We start from the raw sequence: 13,695 nt of genomic DNA, 5'->3' as shown, positions 1-13,695 counted from the left end.
GTTAAACAAACCATTCCGCCAAATATGTTATGATTTTAATTCTCATTCCAGCATATTTGACTTGTCTGATTCGATCTTTAGCATTAAAAAAACTATTTTGTCTTCGCTTAATACGAAGGCTGCTATATATATTTCTGGCCTAATACTGAAAATAGGAATATTTATCAACGAAAATGGTTTTATTGTTTTTCAAAATATTCTCCATCAAGATTTATACACTTTTGCATGCGCTCAAACCAATTTTCGAAGCACTTTTTTTGAGCCTTTTTTTGAGCGATTGTCAAATTGTGAGGGATCCAACGAGAACAAACCTTTTTACGGCCAGGTGTTCATGCAATATCGAATATATGCTGGTGGGAGAAATGCATAGGCATGCCACTATCTGAAGGTATGTTACATGACGGTCTTGCATTATCAGTTCACGTACGGCATCGATGTTTTCTGGCACAACGGCTGTTTTTGAACGACCTTCACGGAATTCGTCTTTGAGCGAGCTTCGGCCACGATTGAATTCGTTGTACCAGTTTTTCAAAGTGCTATAGGATGGTGCTTCATAGCTGTACAAAGATTTTAGTTCATCGATGCACTCTTGTCGCGATAATCCACGTCGAAAGTTTTGAAAAATGATCGCACGAAAATGTTCACGAGTTAATTCCATTTTTTGGCCGAATTGAATTTTTTAATTCCCTGTAAATAAAACAATTCACGATGAAATGACAAAACGTTCTGAGTGATATTATGCTAAAAAATGTCAAACTTTCCAATGGAAATGTCAGATTGCACCTGGCAACATTTAGTGTTGCCTAGGCCAGAAATGTATATAGCAGCCCTCGTAAGCAACATTAAACGTTTTTTAACCTTTTGTTTTTGCAAATTTTAAATCTTAGCTGTTGAAATTTTTCTTTCTGTAGCTGAGCAGTTTGAGATCTCGACGCTTAAAAACTCTTGCCTTTCATGACTCGGCAAATTCCGCTCGTTTGCGGAATGCGCACCACGCGTCGCTTGGGCGGGAGGTGGGTAATCGTTTGGGTTTATAAAGTATATATGTACATGGAATGCTCCATACATTTACATGTGCTGAATATACCTTACAAATTTCAAATCATTCGGTTAAACCGTTTTTGAGATACGATGGTGGAAAGTTTGAAAACACAGTTTTGAGAAGCAAAACGGGCAGTCTTTTAACTGTTGTATCTTTAAAACTGTATCTGAAAATCACTTTACTACCGTATTTTAAACATGTTACGAATGTTAATTAATTTATAATACAATTTTTTTTCAGCCATCACATGTGATGACCCCTTAAGACATTTTCACACGTTTTTGCATTTTCTGCAATCGATCCTTGCAACAGCAAGGAAATCACCTGTAGCTTCGTCCGCGTTCGTTCAAACTCGCAGTTGTTATAACTACATGTCACCATACACAGAGGCGTTGCAACTGAGGCAAGATTTGTATTAAGAAATATTGACACATTAATAATGTAATAATCATTTGAGAACATTATTGTGTCTAATTATAGCTTAGTTCCCATTTCTCTTATTTCATGGTGTATTTTTATTTTGGAAGTGACGTAGTGCCCCATGTGAAAACTACAATTCAGTACCCAGAAAGATTTGATTTAGATTTTACGCCTTCTAATTTATATAAGTTCTCTGCTTCTGGCTGAAAAATGCTCAACGGACTTTTCAAAAGTTCATACATGAAATATTCTCAGAAATGATAACACCAGAAGAAGATACCATTATTTTTAGAAAACGTAATGAAAGAGTAACAGAAAACGTGAAAGGAACATTTCGAAATATCATAAGATTTTTTGGAGGAGGTTGTTCTAAATAAACTTGAATTAAAAATAAAATATAGAATCAAATTCACTTGCCTTTCCATTCATCCATCGAATAACAATGGAAATTAGAATTTCAAATTGTGATTGTGGTAAACACCTGCAATATGTTGAAATATTAATATTTAAATATTTCTCACGAAAGAGATGAAAATAGAACAAAACGTTCGAAATTAAATAAAGGAAAAATAACGCAATTTTTACGAAATATGAAATTATGTTTTATATAAAAAAAAATTAAACCGGTAACCTTTTTTTATGTGCCATTGAATATGGAAAGTCATATAATAATCAGTAAGTCGGGTGTAACTTAACATTCTTTACTCTCTCAATTTATCTTTGAAGTTTTATAATGAGAACTCACAATTCTTCGGCATAAAGAAAACTAGAATAACGAAAATCATTATATATACTATATGGAAGCTGGAATAATTCTTGGAACGATTTCAACTATGCTGTTGGGAAAGCCGCATAGAGGAATATGATGCTTTAATTCTACTGGGTGCCAGCCCATAAAGACATCGGAGCAACGAGGTCGTAACGGATTGCTAAGACAGGTGTACAGTTGTCATCAGAAAACGCAAAAGTCATGTGTCTCCGACAGAAGGAAGTGTAGTGGTATAGTTGGCATTCTTACTGGCCAAAGCCTAGTATCGGCGTACAAGTTACAAATAAACCAACAACAAAACGTAAAACTGATAAAATTTCTGAATTTATTAACGAAATTAACCAGACAACCGGAAATCAATATAATTGTAATAAGACACCATTTCCTTTGCACAGTATTTCCAAGAATTTGAATAACCTATTAAACTATGAGTTCATTATCTTTAGTCAGCATTTAAGTAATTACGATGCATAACCAAATGCATAATTTATTGTAAAACATATGTAATAAGTAAAATAAGTAATAATGCTTTGTAAGCAGAAATACCATTGTACCATTAACTTGAACTTAGAGTCCGACCGATTAATCGACCTTGGCATCGGCATCGGCCACAAAATTCAGCATTGGCAATGGCTTCAACATCGGTCATATTTGGCAGATTCTTTCTACTCCTTTTGAATTACACTTACATAATATTTTTTTTTTACTTTCTTGATTTCTTAAAAGCCTAAAATATTAATCATTCTATTCATCTAATAAAACACAGTTTGATTCATATTTGCCTGAACCAATCATTCCTAGTATAAAGAACTTCATTATTTTTGTTTAAAATTTATTATTAATATTTCCAATATGAACAGTTTTGTTCAATAACTTGTTGACATTTTGAAGATAATTTCATAATGTCACTCTTATAGAAACCCTTGTTGCTATTGGCAAAAAACTGGGAGTTTATTTTTAGAAGTTTCTCTTGAGATGATTTTCCATAATCAACATCATTCAGGAACGGGTAATAATCATTTGGTGCTGGTCTGGATTATGTGGTGCATGCAAAAGAACCTCCCAAAAATTTTCACTCTGTCCTTAAAGAAAACAAGTAAGGGCTAAGTTCGGGTGTAACCGAACATTTTATACTCTCGCAATTTATTTATTTAACTTAATTAATATTATATAATACACAATTTGACCTACATATTCGTCATATATATTGTATAAAATCAATTGAAAGTTGGAAACCCTAATATTAGGTTAGAAGCACCGAGGTCCTCATGTTCGATATATGGGGCCTTGAAAACCTATGGTCCGATTTCGGCGATTTTTAGAAATGGGCTGCCACACTATAAATACAGTATTTGTGCAAAGTTTTGCACCGATATCTTCACTAGTGCTTACTTTATATATTACAAAGTAAACGATTCAGATCATCTTCTAAGTTCTGGTATATAGGAAGTAGGCGTGGTTGTGAAGCGATTTGGCCTATTTTCACAACATATCATTGGAATGTGAGGAAACTATTACAAACCAAGTTTCATTGAAATCGGTCGAGTAGTTCCTGAGATATGGTTTTTGACCCATAAGTGGGCGACGCCACGCCCATTTTCCATTTTGTAAAAAAATCTGAGTGCAGCTTCCATCTGCCATTTCTTATGTGAAATTTAGTGTTTCTGACGTTTTTCGTTAGTGAGTTAACCCACTTTTAGTAATTTTCAACCTAACCTTTGTATGGGAGGTGGGCGTGGTTATTATCCGATTTCTTTTATTTTTGAACTATATTAAGAAGTGGCTAAAAAAAGACTGCAGAAAGTTTGGTTTATATAGCTTCATTGGTTTGCGGGATATATATAAATAACCAATTTGGGGGCGGGACCACGCCCACTTCCCCAAAAAATTACATTCAAATATGCCCCTTCCTGGTGCGATCCTTTATTCCAAATTTTACTATTATAACTTTATTTATGGCTTAGTTATAACACTTTATGTGTTTTTGGTTTTCGCCATTTTGTGGGCGTGGCAGTGGACCGATTTTGCTCATTTTCGAAAGCAACCCTCTCACGGTCCCAGGGAACATGTTTTCCAAGTTTCATTAAGATATCTCAATTTTTACTCAAGTTACAGCTTGCACGGACGGACGGACGGACGGACGGACAGACGGACAGACGGACGGACAGACATCCGGATTTCAACTCCACTCGTCATCCTGATCATTTATATATATATATATAACCCCATGTCTAACTCTTTTATTTCTTGGTGACGCAAACAACCGTTATGTGAACAAAACTATGATACTCTGTGCAACAGGTTGCGAGAGTATAAAAGGCTATATTGCTGACGTAGCAACTTGTTTTGAGAAAATGCGAATAATTTTTTTTTATATCTATATATTCATCAGCCTAATCACGTTTCGATCGAAAAATGGTTCGATTCGATCGAAAAATTTTACGTCGGAAGCATTTAATCATTATCGAACATAAAATTTACGAACACATTGAATTCACTTACCGAGTCGAAAAAAATACATTCCGCGGCTAATAGATGTCGCTAATTACGAAATCATTGAATCCGCAAAATTGAAAATTTTGGTCGAAATCTATCCGTTGATGAGTGAGGTGCGGAAATTTTGAAGAAATAAACCATTTGGAAGTTTTCATGAAAACAATTACTGATGGTGGACTAAATTATATTTTAAATTGGTATTTTAGAGACAAAAGCCAAAATCAGACTAACAAAAATAAATTAAAGATGTTTAAAAGCGATATAAAGTAGCCATCTCGAAATACCGAAATTTCTCAAAGAGTCAAAGGCGAATTAAAAGTTTTTTGGAAGAAATTTCACTATAGTTAAATGTCAGTTTTAATATTTGTTGAACAAAGCAAAACGCACAGACACTTTATCAAACATGTCGCATTTGTCGAAAAAGGTCGATAAAACAGTTTTACGTTCTCAATTTGTGGTAAAGTTGATCAACGGAATCAATGATTGCATGAACATTTGCGATCGAAAATCTTTATTGTATCGAAATAATATAAAAATAATTTATTTAGTTTTGAATATTAATTAAATTAATAAACAGCTTCATATTTACATATGAACTAATTTTTTACTTAGTTTGTAATGTTATTTGTTTTTATTGTTCTTTTGTTAGTATACTAGTGTACTAAATAAATTTGTTCATTAAAGAATCGGCATCGGCATACTTTGTCAACTGGCCGATTAATCGGCATCGGCTTCGACCAAAAAATGAGTATCGGTCGGACACTACTTGAACTATTATAATTTATAAATTGTAAAATTTAGTCTGACTTAACCATCTAGACCAACCAGTCTTTTCAATTCACAAATTCAGTAAATATCTATTAAAAACGCTGTTCCTCCGAAACTCAGAAGTTATCTATATGGTGCAACAATTATTCGCATTTTCAATGACCATCATTTGATGTTTAATATCAGATAAATACATCTGTGGAGTTATGATGACGTTAAGGCCGGTTCCGTTTGAAGGAAAAGAGTTAGTGGTTTGAGTTTTAACGTTATAAATTTCGTTTATTTATATGGGGGTGAGGGTTGACAATAGGGTTAATTGTTCTTTGTTTAATTAGTTATAATTTAGTGTTAGTGGATATTTAAAATAGTGACCTGTTTTATGTTTGTATTCCTCTTTATGTTGTGTACAGTATAATTCTTCCTTTTGTGGATTTATGTTATGTGTAGATTCTTCTTCCTTCTTTAGTTGCACTTTGTTTTGTGCGGGTTTTTGTATTCTCGGGTTGGATTTATTATATTTTAAATTGCGTGTTGTGTTTTGTATTATTAGTTCACTCTAAATTGAGTTTTGTGTATTTGTGATCTTTAGTTTAAAGCGCGGGTTTTTTAGTTCACTTGAAAAGCGCGGGTTGGGTGTTTTCGTGTTATTCACTTCACTTATTTTTCTCTATATGTTGTTGTGTGTAAAGGGTGACGGTGATAGGTGAAGTTGGAGCGGTTTATCTCCTCTGCATTACTTATCTATTACGTTTTGGAGAGTAATGCAGAGGAGTATTTGTTTGCACTAAACATACCGGCCACCATGCAGTATCTGCGAAATAAATAAGTATTAGTGGGGTATGAGTAAATTTCTGGAGTATACTTATCTATTATAAGGTGCAAGTTAGGGTTGAACAATCCGAGTAATGTGTAGGTATCCGCTCCAATCTCCAGCTTTAGCTCTGCTTTGGTGTGAGTATGAGGGTCAGATAGGACTATGTTGTCAAAGAATATTTGAGCAACGTCACTTAAGTCTCTTAGGGTCGGGTTTAAGAGTGTGTAAGGGTCTGTTTAGCTAATAAGGATGGTAGCCGGGGTGTCTCAACAACTTCTTTCTCGTTTACTGGGTGTAGTCTTGGGTGACCATGTAGAGATGAATGATGTTTTCTATTGCAAGTGGAACATCGAACATTGTGCATCCTTCTGTTTTGTGTGATCTGGCTAAACAGTTTACGCAATAGCGGTGGTTGAGGACTGCTTCCAATTTTTTGTGTAAGTTAGACGACAAGTATCTGGTACATGTGGCTAACCGGTGGTTATCCTTGCACAATCCGCATGCAACATGACGATGAGTTTTATTTCTTCGTTGGTGGGTGATTGATGATGATCTGGTCGTGTTGTGATCATCCCTTTTATTTTTCTTCCGAGTAGTGGGTAGGGTTGATATATAGCGCCCGTCTGATTTACTTCGGGTAGTTTTTTGAAACTTTTCTTCACATATTTCATCAGATCTGGGACTTACGGGATCCTTTGGGATATCCTCCACCTCCCCAAACCGAGTGAGTATATACTCAGGGTTAATAGTGTTATGAAATGATGCAATGGATGAGTTTTGGAAGGGTTGGATTGTGGGTCCGGACAAAATCCATCTGAATTTTGTCTCTTGGGCTAGGAGTGAACCTAGAATATTTTGTTTTACACCACCTAGTAGGATATTTGGGTAGATATCACTACCAATTAATATATCCACGAGTCTCGGTTTGTGGAATTGGGTGTCCGCTAGGGTGAAGCAAAGATTATTTAGACCCAGATTTGGGTTTATTGGGTATGTGGGTACATTATCGGAAAGGCTATTCATGATGAATGCTTGAGTCGATATTTTGTAATTTGTGTTTACGGGTGAACAAAGGGTAATATTGCAAATTTTCGTGAGGGTTGTTAAAACCGTGTTGGTTATTCCTGTCCCTTGGGCTGATATTGAGTGGGTGGGTATATCCAGACTTCGTTGAAGCCTTTGAGATATAAATGTGGCCTCTGATCCTGAATCTATTAGAGCTCTTGCAGAATATCGCTGACCATTATGCTCTAACTGAACCATTGCAGTACCCAATAATGTTTGCTTCCTACTTGGGTTGAGAGGGTCTTGAGATGTTTGAGTGGACTGTATAGTAGTAGTATAGGCTTGCTGGGTTGTGTTCTGGATGGGTATTGCGGTATCAGGAAATGAACTGTTTATTCTCCGGGGTGGATTCAGGTCTAGGGTTATATTCTTTGTGTATCAGTGTATTATGTCTTTTGTGACATTTGCGACAAGTGTTTTTAATAATGCAATTCTTATAACTGTGTGATAAAGCTAAGCAGTTGTAGCAATATCCGTACTTTTTAATCGTGGTTATGCGGGTCTCAACATTCAATGTTAGGAATTGGATGCATTCACGAATCGAGTGATGCTTATTGCAAAGGTTGCAACCTTCCGAGTGGGGTTGAGAAGAAGTATTTGAGGGTTTAGCTATCGGGTTTTATGACACATTAACATATGACTTTCTAACTGTGACAATGTGGAGTGAGTGGGATTTTGTTACTGAATCCTTGAAATTTGCTACGGATTCGAAATCCGAATTATTTCACGAAATAAACCACAAAAATCGGAATTAAATTTTTTGTAGGACGTTTGTAATTTTTCCTACTGGGTCACGTATTGGATTTCCTATTGGGTGCTTGCTGTAGTGTGCATTGCCTGCTATTGGTGATCGCTACCAACAATTCTTATACGAACTAGATCGCTAGTGCGGGTGTGTGTATATATTAATTATTTTTGACAAGAGTGCAATAGCCAACGGCAAACAATCATATGTTTTTATTGCACTACTTATTTTCGGTACATGTATGTATGTAATAATTAGTGCAAAGCAAAATTAGGTTAACTCAAGGGAGACAAATAAAATGAATTTAAGTACACTTAAATACACAATTTGAAATTTGAGGTTTTTTGTCTGGATTGCACTTTTAATAAAAATAAAAATAATGGGTCGTACAAAAAGATTTCTCAATCATTATAATTTTGGGGTGTTTTATTTATTTAGTTGTTGGGTGTGATCCGTGTTGAAACTTTTTATTGGATGTCGGTGTATTCCAACGATGATAGGACCAAAAAATGTCGAGTTATGATGACGTTGAGACCGATTCCGTTTGAAGGAAAGAGTTTTAACGTTATTAATTTCGTTTATTTATACGGGGGTGTGGGTTGACAATAGGGTTTATTGTTCTTTGTATAATTAGTTATAATTTAGTGTTAGTATGTATGTGATTGGCGTTGCAACCGTTTAGCCGGTTATAGCCGAATCGACGATAGTGCGCCACCTGTCTCTCTCCTTCGCAGTTCGGCGCCAGTTGGAGATCCCAAGTGTAACCAGGTCGCTCTCCACCTGGTCCCTCCAACGGAGTGGAGGCCTTCCCCTTCCTCGGCTTCCTCCGGCGGGTACTGCATCGAACACTTTCAGGGCTGGAGTGTTTTCGTCCATTCGGACAACATGACCTAGCCAGCGTAGCCGCTGTCTTTTTATTCGCTGAACTATGTCAATGTCGTCGTATAACTCGTACAGCTCATCGTTCCATCGTCTGCGGTATTCGCCGTTGCCAATGTTCTGAGGACCATAAATCTTGCGCAAAATTTTCCTCTCGAAAACTCCTAGTGTCGTCTCATCTGATGTTGACATCGTCCAAGCTTCTGCACCGTAAAGCAGGACGGGAATGATAAGCGACTTGTAGAGCTTGATTTTGGTTCGTCGAGAGAGGACTTTACTCTTCAATTGCCTACTCAGTCCAAAGTAGCACCTGTTGGCAAGAGTTATTCTGCGCTGGATTTCGAGGCTGACATTGTTCGTGTTGTTGATGCTGGTTCCCAGGTATACGAAATTATCTACGACCTCGAAGTTATGACTGTCAACAGTGACGTGGGAGCCAAGACGCGAATGCGCCGACTGTTTGTTTGATGACAGGAGATATTTCGTCTTGTCCTCATTCACCTCCAGACCCATTCGCTTCGCCTCCTTATCCATGCGGGAAAAAGCAGAACAAACGGCGCGGTTGTTGCTTCCGATGATATCAATATCATCGGCGTACGCCAGGAGCTGTACACTCTTGTAGAAGATTGTACCTTCTCGGTTTAGCTCTGCAGCTCTTATAATTTTTTCCAGCATCAGGTTAAAGAAGTCGCACGATAGTGAGTCACCTTGTCTGAACCTCGTTTGGTATCGAACGGCTCGGAGAGGTCCTTCCCAATCATGACGGAGCTTTTGGTGTTGCTCAACGTCAATTTACACAGCCGTATTCGCTTTGCGGGGATACCAAATTCAGACATCGCGGCGTAAAGGCAACTCCTTTTCGTGCTGTCGAAAGCAGCTTTAAAATCGACAAAAAGGTGGTGTGTGTCGATCCTCTTTTCTCGGGTCTTTTCCAAGATTTGGCGCATGGTGAATATCTGGTCAGTTGTCGATTTTCCAGGTCTAAAGCCACACTGATAAGGTCCAATCAGTTTGTTGACGGTGGGCTTTAGTCTTTCACACAATACGCTCGATAGAACCTTGTATGCGATATTTAGGAGGCTGATCCCACGGTAATTGGCGCAGATTGTGGGATCTCCCTTTTTATGGATTGGGCAGAGCACACTGAGATTCCAATCGTCAGGCATGCTTTCTTCCGACCATATTCTGCAAAGAAGCTGATGCATGCACCTTATCAGTTCTTCGCCGCCGTATTTGAATAGTTCTGCCGGTAATCTATCGGCCCCCGCTGCTTTGTTGTTCTTCAAGCGGGTAATTGCTATTCGAATTTCTTCATGGTCGGGTAATGGAACATCTGTTCCATCGTCATCGATTGGGGGATCGGGTTCGCCATCTCCTGGTGTTGTACTCTCACTGCCATTCAGCAGGTCGGAGAAGTGTTCCCTCCATAATCCCAGTATGCCCTGGACATCGGTTACCAGATTACCACCTTGGTCTCTACATGAGGATGCTCCGGTCTTGAAACCTTCGGTTTAGTGTTAGTGGATATTTAAAATAGTGACCTGCTTTGTGTTTGTATTCCTCTTTATGTTGTGTACAGTATAATTCTTCCTTTTGTGGATTTATGTTATGTGTAGATTATTCTTCCTTCTTTAGTTGCACTTTGTTTTGTGCGGGTTTTTGTATTCTCGGGTTAGGTTTATTATATTTTAATTTGCGTGTTGTGTTTTGTATTATTAGTTCACTTTAAATTGAGTTTTGTGTATTTGTGATCTTTAGTTTAAAGCGCGTGTTTTTAAATTTACTTGAAAAGCCCGGCTTTGGGTGTTTTCGTGTTACTCACTTCACTTCTTTTTCTCTACATGTTGTTGTGTGTAAAGGGTGATGGTCATGGGTGAAGTTGGGGGGTTCATCTCCTCTGCATTACTTACGTTTTGGAGAGTAATGCAGAGGAGTATTTGTTTGGACTAAACAACATCCATGTAAAATTTGAAATTTAAAGTATGAAAAGCCCGTACCAAGTTTTATTAGTCTCGAAGAATAATATTGTGAAAGATGCGTTGTCAAGACAGCATATATGTAAATAGTTTCGGATAAAATCACAAAACCAGCTCAGTTAAAGACTGAAGCCAAGTGACTTATAGGTTTTATTTGGTGTTTAATATTCAACAGCATTAGTTATTATATCACTGAAGTCTCTTATGCTTTTGTCAGTGATATTGTATTTATTTTTAGATCAATATTAATGTGGTAACCTCATATATTAAATAGTTCGTTTTGTGAGATGTTAGATCCACTTTTGGTTTAACAAATATGGGTTGTTCACATAACTTCATTAGTACATTGAGTATCCATTAACAGTCCCAAAATTTTTTCACATGCAAAATTAAAATATGACTTATTCAACACTGCGTGGTATGTTTCTTGAGTTCGCTATTCTATACCCCTACCCACTTGCTGCCGAATTTTTTCGGTTTTTTGCGGCATATGCCTAGTACTGCAGTAACCGGTTACTTTTTGGAACCGGTTTTTGTTTTTGGGACACACTCGTGGCAGTGTGGGCGGTCGGTGGGTGGGGCTTTGGGGCGTTTTGTGGCAAAACTTCGACGAGTGGGTAGTCGGTTTTCTGTGAAGAACGGTTTTTTTTGGGTCGGTCAGTGGTCGGTTTTGCTCGTGCCCTTCTGCCCGAACACTTCTCAACCGATTTATACCGCACATTGTATATATCTGGAAACTACGGACATATATCTGGTTTTGGCCTCAGTAAAAATCGCTTTTTTTTTGCTAAGGCCAAAATCGGATGATCGCATATATATATTGATGATTTTTTATCGCGGATCACGGATATATAGCATTTCTGTCTTCTTAATTTTTCACTATCAGCTGATGAATAGCGTTTTCTTTTCTCAAAAAAATGTAACATTTATTCTGCCCTGTATTCGGATTTTCAAATTGTGGATGAGAGTTGACTAGCTTAATAGGAAGACATTTCTCTGTTATTTTATCACGTAAAAAATGGAAAACATTCAAAAAGGTAGTACAGCATTTGTATAATGTTGAAATATAAAAAGGCAGCATTTTCATCGAGAAAAGAAAACGCTATAAGTGTAGAAATATGACATACAACAGTTAAGGGTGCTCACAAGTGTCGTATTTTTTAAGAATATTAAAATATGACATAAGACATACAACAAAGCTTGTGAATTGCCTAATAGTTTTAGCAGGTTATAATAATTTCCACAGCCTTCAGAGGTAAAAATTGATTTGCTACATTAAATTGCCTTTTGCAATCTTTCTGTAATTTTTTAAGCTCAAGCTTTTATCAGCTGAGATAGTCGTTGACCGCTCTTTAACTATACACTAGGCACTAAGCTTTTGCTGTGCAATAGGGATAATACACCTACATACATTTATAACTAGCAAATATAACTCCAGCCTATATTTGCTTCTGCTCGTCCCCCAGCTTACAGTCGTGTTTTCTTGAATACTATAGCTATGTATTTTAAAATTGTTAAGGTTTTTCCTGGCCAATATACATACATTACGAAATTTTACCTTTACAGTTTGCCTTGTATAAAATGTATTCCGCTGTTCCCAATCTGCAGATAAGCCATCAATTAACCCATGGCTTCAGAAAGAGAACGAAATCAGGCTGTTCAGCTGTCATGCAGTTAATTATAGCTGATGATGCTAGTTTGCTGTGGTGAATATTAATTTGTTATGGTTTGGTCTGCGTCTTCTTGAAATTTGCTTAAAAGCGCTCTTTCAGTGTATAGTTTTTATCCCATGTAAACTAAGTTCGCGACTGAGTTCTTTAAGGGCTCCCAGCCATGATGATCATTCACCCCTTTCTATAGTAAGACTACATCTTTGAATTATGTGCTATTGAAGCGCAATGAACACTCAACGATAGAGCCAAAGCTCAACGGGAGGCGCCAAGAATGAACTTATGAGGGGGGTAGCATGTCGAAATCGTGCTGGGCAATTTCAACGCAAGCGTGGTTGATGAAGGCGTCTTCGGCACAACAAGTCAGAAAATTCAGATTGCTTTGCTGGATCCCAAAATATGATTGTCTTTAGTGCCAGATCCCGGTAAAAGAAAATTCAATGTCGCATAAAGATAAAGATGGTTGAAGAGACAAGTGCATTTGCAGGTTTAAAATGAAAGAACCTGAAATGCGTGAGTATGTAAAGTTTGAAAAGTAGATTAAGGCCCAACTCAAAACATTATATGGTCCAATAATTAACAAGATTTTGATATCACTTAAGTTCTTTTGAAGAATGCCTCGCCAACTGAAGTATAAACGTGAATGAACAAAGCAAGTAAATTACATTTTGTCGAAGAACAAAAACGTACCCGGCCGTAAAAATTTACAATATTTTAGTACCCCATACAGTAACATATTTTGGAATTCATCTGGCTAGAAACCTCACGTGGCGAAAACATATAGCGAGTAAAATAACTTGCAGAAAGATAAGAGCAGCAAATTTAAATTGGCCCTTAAATAAAAACTCTAAACTTAGCCAACACAACAGAGTGCTGTTATACAATGCGGTCATAAAGATGATTTGAATGTATGGCATTCAAATGTGGGACTAATCTGTGCAACTAATATTGATGTAATACAGAGGTTCCAATCTAAAACGCTTAGAACAATCACGTATGTGAAGAAAGAAGTAGAGAGGACTGCAGAATGAGATATACAGTAATCCCCGCA

At 37.0% G+C, this 13,695-nt stretch overlaps 1 long non-coding RNA gene across 1 annotated transcript; it reads left to right on the top strand.

Annotated features, from left to right (window-relative positions):
• Positions 1-1,586: 1,586 nt before the first annotated feature.
• LOC128922372 (uncharacterized) lies at positions 1,587-2,253 on the top strand. The gene is made up of 2 exons (XR_008471618.1): positions 1,587-2,088; positions 2,189-2,253. It is a non-coding gene; the product is annotated as an uncharacterized LOC128922372 (long non-coding RNA).
• The last annotated feature ends 11,442 nt before the right edge of the window (positions 2,254-13,695 follow it).

Source organism: Zeugodacus cucurbitae, chromosome 5 (assembly GCF_028554725.1).
Source record: "Zeugodacus cucurbitae isolate PBARC_wt_2022May chromosome 5, idZeuCucr1.2, whole genome shotgun sequence".
Taxonomy (NCBI): Eukaryota; Metazoa; Arthropoda; class Insecta; order Diptera; family Tephritidae; genus Zeugodacus; species Zeugodacus cucurbitae.
The sequence above is the reverse complement of the archived record's forward strand: the minus strand, read 5'-3'. Positions and strand labels throughout refer to the sequence as shown.